The 9113-nt window shown below is 39.9% G+C and overlaps 1 long non-coding RNA gene across 1 annotated transcript; it reads left to right on the top strand.

Moving 5' to 3' along the window:
* Positions 1–55: 55 nt before the first annotated feature.
* Positions 56–7902, top strand: LOC116437950. The gene is made up of 2 exons (XR_004237542.1): positions 56–163; positions 1141–7902. It is a non-coding gene; the product is annotated as an uncharacterized LOC116437950 (long non-coding RNA).
* The last annotated feature ends 1211 nt before the right edge of the window (positions 7903–9113 follow it).

A 9113-nucleotide genomic window follows, 5' to 3' on the forward strand; every position in this document is an offset into this window, starting at 1 on the left:
CCGCTGGTGACTCACGGCGCCGCGCCGGGCCCCGGTTGGCTCGCCAGCGCCGCCCGCCCCCGCTACCTCCTCCGCGGCACCTGCGGCCGCCGCGGCGCGCCTGCACACCGCTCGTAGCGCCTGCACACCGCTCGGCGCGGCTCGGCGGGGCACGGGCGGCGCGGTGAGTGGCGCTGCGGCGGCGCGGAGCGGAGCGGTGCTGCGGGCAGAGCCCCCCGCGCCCTCTCGTCCGGCCCTCCTTCCGCGGGGCGGGGACGGGCACGGTGCGACCCTGCTGCCAGACCCCGCACCGGGGCGGCGGAGCGCGGCAGTCCCGGCGGGAGAGGGTCGGGAGGCGCGGCGGCAGCGGCGGCTTTGTTTCCCCTGCGTCTCCCCAGCGCCACTGCCGCCGGCCGCGGGGAGGGGGGATGCGGCTCCCCCGGCCCGGGCGCCACTGCAAGGCGTGCCGAAACCCGCGCTGCGCCTTGGCTGCCTCCGAAGAAGCGTTTCTTCCATGCGATGCCCGCCGCCCCATTGCCACATGCTCGCGTGTTTGTGGGGTTTTCCCTCCCTCTGTAGCGGAACTTGATTTAAAATGAAGCAGGCGCGGCTCTCGAGGAAGAAAAGCACTTCTGCGTTACCCGATCGAGGGATCGTAGTTAATTAGTAATTTTACAAAACGATATGTCAAAGTCGTGTAATTACAAGCTTAACCTTTTATTTCAAGGAGGAGAATTGGTAGTTTTATTCCACGTTTGTAGCGTTTTATACATCCAATTACATCTCGTGAAATACAGAAGGGCTGGTAAAATGCAAAGTTGGGGTTGTACACGGCACTCTTAGAATTCTAAATTGTGCTTTCTAAAATCCTCTGCTTTTTTTTAAAAAAAGAAGTATTTTTATAGACCTATAGACTCGCTAGTTTATGGTGGTACTGCGTGCTGTGCTTTTAATACTGTTGTGCAGATACAAACCTCAGCAAGCAGCTCCATCCAAAAACGATGAAAAAGCTGGTTGCTGTTTCTTTCCTTGGAAACGAAGTCTTGATTTATTAGCTTAATACTTTTAGTCTTTTCTAATGGTTCCTCCATTGAAGCAAGTATCTTTCATTTTCCATGTTTCCTCAATGTCATAACATATTTCTTTGTATGTTATTTGCAGAGTGAAGCCCTTTTTGATTCACATCCAGTTGTATCATGACTACACTAAAGACAAACCATACTACTGCATGAATAACTTTGGATTATCTCTTGCAGTTCATGTAATGAATGACTGTCTACATCATCCAAATGGGCAAATAGTTGATGTATCAAAGACTTGTTTAAAAAGTCAAGATTTGATATTATGTAGCTGAAAGACATCTGGTGATTACATTTCTCATATGTGTGTAAATGTGAAGAGGGCAGTTCCTAGTGTTTGCCTCCCTACAGCCCTTCCACCTCATGGCCTCAGGGGCAAAGACTGCTTTCCCAGCCTGCCTAGTATGTGGCATTAGATGCAACAGCCTTGTTCTTGCAAACATATGCTGCTGCACGCAAGAAAAATCTATTGTGTACAAGGGGGTTGACTGGGGTCCTCAGGAAGATGGCTTAGTGTAAGTAGTATGTTGAAAACATCATTCTTCTTGCAGATCTTCAGCACAACATACTGCCTTCAGTCGGATGCTCACTGCTGCATAGCCTGCTGCACTTTGAGCCGAACAGCATTTTCACAAATGTCCTGCTGTCATTACAGAAATATTTTATAAGCCATATACTGAGAGCTGCAATACACAAGAAGACTCGAGTCATGCAGGAATACAGAGCTGGACATGCCTTGGTGTATACTGCTAGCAGATGGCCTTCCTTGTTTGTCTGTGGAGGATACAGGTTTACTGGGGGGAAAAAAATTATTCTTTGTGCCCTGCATTATTCCTGATCTATGAGCATCTGCATCTGGCTTTGTGATGGGGATCCAACTTTCTATCTGGGATGTACCTAGCTCTTTGTACACCCCAGAGTTCGGACTCTAAAGCAGAACTTCCTGTAAAATAATTTTTATTGTTTCAACTTTATTAAAGCACTTGAGTAAGTTAGTGCATGAATCCTGTAACCCACAGATTTTGGTGGAATCTCCATAAAAGGATCTCAGACAGAAAAGTTTTCTCCATCCTTAGTACCATCCTTATGGGAACTCTGTTCAAGAAAGGGGCAAGAATCCTGCTGGATGCTGTGAGATGATCTGCAAGATGGGAGCTATCTGCACTGAGGTTTCATGTCTTTGCAGCATTTATAGTCTTTCAAAGGCTTGCTTCATGTGGGAATGGGAAGGTATTTGGGGGTCTGCAGCATGTATAATGAAATAGTCACTTGTTCACACAAGGATACAAGCCAGAATATATCCGTACAGGAGAATAGAATAAAATTGTGGGTTTCTGTCTGCTGAAAATACATGCACATGGGGGAATAGCCCTACTGTGCTAGTGATAACATAGGAGCAAAGCACCCAGGATGGTCTAAGGCTTAGGAAGGGTGCTGAATTTTGTAGGGAATGTGAGCTGGCTCTTGAAACGCCTTTTTGCATCGTGTTGGGGAAAACACGTTAACATTTGCTTTGTTTCCATTTGTGACCTGCAGTCTCTGTTTTTTGCCATATGTGTTTGAGTTGAACTTCAGCTTTGGGGAAGTCAGGAAGCTGCAGACAGTAGGCAGGTAAGAAAGTGCACAACCTCTGTACAGAGAGGGAGTGTGAAGGGAAAGCTGGCATTGCCACCTCACTTAAGCAAGTTCCCATAGTCAAGTGGTTTATGGTATTAAATATTATGCGTATTTGTTTTATTACAGCTAATTATTTTTAGCGAAGTCTCCACCTTGTTTTCTGGCCATAACTGGTGAATATTTTTGAACATGTGATGTTTCCTGGAAAAAGCTGGAAAATATTGCCAAGAAGCTAAGTGAACCAGTTAGGCATTGCCTTTACCTTAAAATATGACACAACAAGAAAAGGCATCATATTACCTTTCCTTTTGGGAATTGTGGCAGATATTGGCTCCCTGAGACTTTCCAACATCAATTCAGCTGTTAATGCATTTGGACTTATGAAAAAATGGATAAGTGGTTCCATCATTTAGTTTGGATATTTTAGGGTAATTAATTTACCCTACTGGTTATAGAGTGTAAAGTCAACTTACAAGAAAAAATAAAGAAGGAAAAGGACCTTCTGGAGTACACGTAATATGAATTCAGTGTGTTTTGTTCCTTTCTCTTTTTGCCTTAAAGACCATATAGTCTCCATTTCTAGATGAATTCCTGAAGCACTGGGATTACTAATTCAGCCTCAGGTCTTAAATCAATGGGACTTTTGCCTTCGGCTCCTTTGGTGAAGGACATGAAGTGAGGATGTGTCTACAATATTCAGCCTAATCTAACAAAGAAAAGGAAGGCTTCGTGGGTAGAAAAAGCAGAAGCTATGTATTATGGGATAGTATCTTGCATTAGGATCAGTTGCAGAAATATTTTCTTCATTGTGTGCTGGCATGAAAGACATTAACTGCTTAAGAGATTGCATGCCTGAAATGACAGTAAATGAAGGAGGTGTGTCCATGGCTATATTTTGGAGGTGCAGAGCCAGGATCTGTATTACTGACTTCAGAGGAGTTGTGCAGAGGATGAGAGAGAGAGAATGCATCCTTTGGGAATAATTTAAAATAGGTATGTGCATGAATCCTGATTCATGTGATTTCGTGTCTGTATCTAAGGGATAAATTGGCCTATTTTTTCTTTTTCCTTTTTTTCTTTTTTTTGGAAGGCTTCTCTGCAAACTATATGAAGGTTTATACTCTTGTTAAAAAGTCCTGCTCGTGTCCATGTTCTGTGTTTTGTCTGCAGCTTTATGCAAAAAGAAGGGGAACAAAGAAACACATATACAACTTTGCAGTAAAAATGCACCATTCCTGTGTTCTCAGGATGCCTAGGAGTAAATCAGGACTCACAGAAAAGTCCCCTTTGCCCTTCCCACCGTCATCATCTGAGCTGTAAAAATGAGGCAGAACTTAAGTTTCACTGGTGATTTTAATCCACTTTTTAATTTTTTTTTAATCATTAGTGGTACAAGAAATGTACAGTTCATCTCTGAAGGAGGCTAGGAAATACTTACTTCTTTCGGCTGTATTTTTCACAATGGCTAAAACAATGGATACAATTCCCAATATAAGCATCAATTGGAATTTGCTGCTGATTTCTGTGAGGACAGGATTTCCTCCTCTGTGCTACAAACTGGTCAGTTTTCTTTGTATGGTCACTTATTAATGGGCATCCCCTGTTTGTGAGCATGTGTTATATGAACACAAATGCATTTTGCTTAGTGTTATAGTATTAGAGACTTCATAATAGGAAGGAACATGCCATGTTGGGAACAGAACCTTGGAAGTATTTAATTTGTTTTCAAAACCTGAGTTCTTATTTCATTGGTGGCACTGTGCAGTATGTAAGCCTGGAAATGAGAGAATTGTAAGTCATGCTTTGGAACCAAAATTTCCATTATCTTTTTTTTTTTTTTTTTTTTTTTTACTAGTAAGATATGATAAAACTTTAGTTGTGGCAGAGAATGTGGCTTCAAAGTACACTCTTACTGATTTTTCAGCTGTGCACTTTTTATATTTATCTTTAGAAATGAGAAACTCTTTAAAATATCATGCCCTCATGTGACACCAATTCTGTATGCTTAGTAATAAACCAGATAAAACTTGATCTTGCTGATACTGCAAGACTTATACATAAACTGGAGTATATTCTGATCAGATTTTCCTGTGAGAAAACCTGCTAGTATGCACACATATTAAAATTCCACCAGAAGTGTGTGTTTGTAAAGTTTTCCAGTGGAAGAAGAGGAATTTGGAGTTTATTTTTCTTTAATGTGCAGTGATTGACAGTCTATACTTTCACCTTTGTGGAAGTACACATGCATGCACATGGGAAATCTGACATTTGTGTTCCAAAAAACTCTACAGTAAGTGGAGAAGGATATTAAAATTTGTTTTCTTTTTTACTAAGGATGAAAAATGATGTGGTGTGTGTTAAAAATAGGAAATGTGATTAATTAAGTGGGTTAAAATTTAGGATTGCAGTGTTGTGCTTGTAGAGCATAGGAGATAGAAAGTGGGAGCAAGACATTACTGGCAAGCTTGGAGTGGGCCATGATGTTCTTGCATTATTTTGGGAATGTTTAGATTTGGAGGATAATGTGGAAACAGAATACAGTGTATTAACCTGAATGTAAAAATCCCTGAATATGTTCTTGGTTCATACATAAGCGGATGTTGCAGAAAACCAGTGTCTACATCTGTATAAGGATAAGCAGCAGAGAACCATGCTAGGGAAATTCCCAATGTTCTTTGCAGGTAGACTGTGGGACTTGCTGATCAAAATAAGAACAAACTAAGGACATGGTAAGAGAACTGCCCTGTACTCATCAGTTATTTGGACTTAAGAGTGGATTGTGTTTTCCATGTCCCACAGTTCTTGCAGAAATGATCTGTTGTTACACTCTGCATTGCCTAGTCACATTTTAAATGCAAATGTCATTTTTCATCACTAAGGGTGTTGTAAACTCTTGCCATTTTCATTCATTAGCCCTTCCTCTTTCCCATATGTTTAAGTTTCACAGTCTTTTTTTGGATACTCTTGTTAGGGAAGAGGTGTAATATTCGACAGGCAAATGGTCAACTTTGTCTCTGATGCAGGTGGTGTTTGGCAAGAAGTGGTAGACAGATTTACAAACTGAGGAAATGCGATATAACAGCACTCCCTTTAATTTTAACTTACATTGAAATTGATCAGTACTGATGCCTTTGCATCTATATGCAAGATAATATTGTCCTGCATACTGAAATATTGTTAGATTTTGCTTACAAGGAAATTGCTTCGGTGAAATTAAATGAATGATGCCATGAAATACAGTTTCTGAATCTATTTCAGTAGTATAATGTGTATAATAAAATGTGTCTGCCTATAGCAGTACATAGACTCCAACTTTAATTCTGCAGGATGAAAATCAGCTTTCTTAGGCCTGGGCCATCTTAGGACATACCCAGATAGGATAGATATAAGGATATTCTATCCTTGTAAGGTCAATGTTTCCTTGTTACAACTGATTTCAAAAGGAAAAGGAAGGTTTCTTGATTATTTTTTCTTTACAATTACATTTACTGTAAACCTTATCTAGAGTACTCTGGTGTCTTGTTTCTGCATTACCTAGTTTCTTTCTGATTTCCATACAGAATTTATTTATTCTGTAAGTTTTGTTCCTGCTGTTTCTGAGACTGACATTTATTTGTGTTCAGTGACTGTGCCTACGTTCTTCCCTGTCCTCTCTTAGCTCTCTCTTTTCCAAGCTAAACTAGCCAAACTCTTGGGCTCTGTACTGTTGATAGACCATTCCTCTAAGCACTGCGATTGGGATCATCAAGCCCTCTCCCAGCTTGAATCCACCTTTCCTGGGCTTGACTGAACAGAAAGGTAGGTGGTGCTCCAGGGCTCGAAGAGCTCCACAGGAGGACTTGAGAATGTCTTCTCTGCTGACTTTAAGCTGACAGTGATAATTTTGCTTGCTGGAAGTACCTTGACTGACATCCTGTGCTCTCCCTCTGGCTGCATCAGGTGGTGTTGTGGTCTCTGCTGTACATATCCACCTGCCCTAAGTATTTACCCTGAGGAGCAAGTTTACCTTTATAATCAAAGGGGAGAAATGGACACTTCTGCATGGCCACTCAGAGACTTTCATGCAAATTCTATTATTTAGTTTATATGTCAATTGTCTATTAAAGTGTGCTGTCCAAATTCATGTCCTTAATTTTGTTAACCTTCTTCCTAATTTCTGTTGCTAGATTGTTGGTGATGATATTTCAGATTGGGGATAATACTGTGTGATAGGTCCCATGGCTGATCACCTCTTAGTAACCTCCTTTGCCCTAAAGTTTTCTTTTCACCATTACTCCTCATATATTCTTTAAGCTATATATGTTACACCATCTGGCAACTCTTGTACAAATTGCCAGAATTTGCTGCTTGACTAATAGTTTCCCATATTCATCTCATTTAGATTCTTTACTGAGTGACACGTGGACTTGATCTAGCTAACTTGATTAGTTGAAAAATTCAGATGGCTTATTGAAAGACAGACTGGAGTTATCTGGGTACAATCAAATTCTGGTAAATCCCAATTGCTTTCTCCCGTTTTCCAAGCACACATGAAGTTTATCAAGTTTTCTAGTCTGCATTTGTTCTAAAACTTAGTGTATTATTGAAGTTGAGACTGTAGGTGACTGGCTAAGCAGTTGGAGAAGCTTTTCCTATTGTCTTTCTTAAATATAAACAATGTTCATTTTGTTCTTCCAAAGCACATCTTAGGACAGAGACTGTCTACACCACTGCAAGATCTTTGGAGTTTCACCTCTGTTCCATTTGTTCTGTTTCCTTATTTTTCTTTTAACTATCCTGCACTTGACAGCAGTCATTGTTCTGTTGAAAAGTGAATCAAGTATTAATTTAGTTACAGAGCTATACTTAGAGGATTTTTAGTCTTAGTATCTTATTCAATATGTGTGCAATGGACTTTTTTTATTTGTTAATGTATTTAATGAGCATTTGAAGGAATTGCAAACTCTTGAACTTTCTAGTTCTCTCAAGTTTTTAAAATTTGGTCTTTTACAATAGACAACTTAATTCTGTGTATTGTTTCATTTGATTTAGAGCTGGCTGGTTATCATTCAAATCAGATTTTACCAGATCTGATGTGGAAATCTTAATAGAAAACAGAACTCAGCCACAGTAGTGTTTGTCCATTTGCTACCTGGTGAAGATACACCCATCATTCATGTGCTGAAGTAGCCAGAACTGACAGCAATCAGTAGTATTTTTTTCTGCATATGGAAGGTTCAGGTAAAAATACAAGGCCCTGACGTATCTTTCCCCCATGTAACACTGTAGAGCTGTGCCTGCCGTCCTGTCTGTTAGCCCATATCAGACTCCAAGTCTATCCCATTAGAATCTTTCTATTCCAGACTGATTTTGATCTTTTTATACTGAAGTCTGTCACATTATTAGTATGCAAAACTACTGCACTGTCATAACCGTTACTTCATTTTACCTGAATTCTTTAAAATATAGGTAAGTACCTTTTCGAAGCTGCATTTTTGTCATGGTTGCAATTTTATCATGTCTCTGTTTTTCCTTGGAGATCCATTTTATCATGACCTCTGCAGTTAGTTTCAGTGTCAGTACTGCATAGCATCTCCTGTTACAAGGAGAGAAATCTTCATTGCATATAACAAGTGATTCTTTAGGCTTTTCAACTGCACTTACCTTGTTTGGTTTTTTCTAAGAATATTGCTCAGGATATCTAGGTTCAGTTTATGGCTTGACTTTGTAGAAATTTTTTTCAAGTGTTCTTGTGCAGATCAGTTTTTCAATGCATTTTTGCCCAGAAAAATGAGGGAAAACATGTCCCCCTGTTTCAGAAAGCACTTTGAGGGGGTATATTTATCAATGCTTGGCAAGGGCTGAAGTAATTTAGTAGTAAATACAGTAAAAATGGTGACTGGATGGTTCAATCCTTAGAATAGCAGTTAATACATTGTCAGATTTTTTTTTTTTCAAAAGTGAAAGCTTAGGAAAATTTCCAAATATTTTGTAGAATAAACACTACCTGTGCCTTTCCCAATAGTGATTATTATTATTATTGCAGCTCTTGGCTTATTTTCAGGTAAATACACACCACTATTCAAATTTTAAATTTTTATTGATATATGTAAAAGGGAATCACTGTCACCAAGAGAAAAGGTTTTGTTGATAACTTCTGTTATCAGAGCCTGCTGTCAGACTGATGTTCTCTTTACTATTTTTTAATTTAGCAAAAAATTGCTTGCTGTTGTATTTCTTAGCATATGGTTGGAGGAAACTGTAGTATTTTGGACGTTCATTCTGAGAATTCTCAGAGCTTTGCTTCTACACTCCAAGTTTAGGATGTGTGATTTGCCATTTGAAAATGATGTTGCCTGTGCTTTTTGAGTCTCATTGTTACATAAAACACACTACCTTTTCTCAAGTAATAGTATTAAAATAATGAGTATCTGGTTCATATAGCTGTGATTTTCTTAC

Source organism: Corvus moneduloides, chromosome Z, assembly GCF_009650955.1.
Source record: "Corvus moneduloides isolate bCorMon1 chromosome Z, bCorMon1.pri, whole genome shotgun sequence".
NCBI classification, from domain to species: domain Eukaryota; kingdom Metazoa; phylum Chordata; class Aves; order Passeriformes; family Corvidae; genus Corvus; species Corvus moneduloides.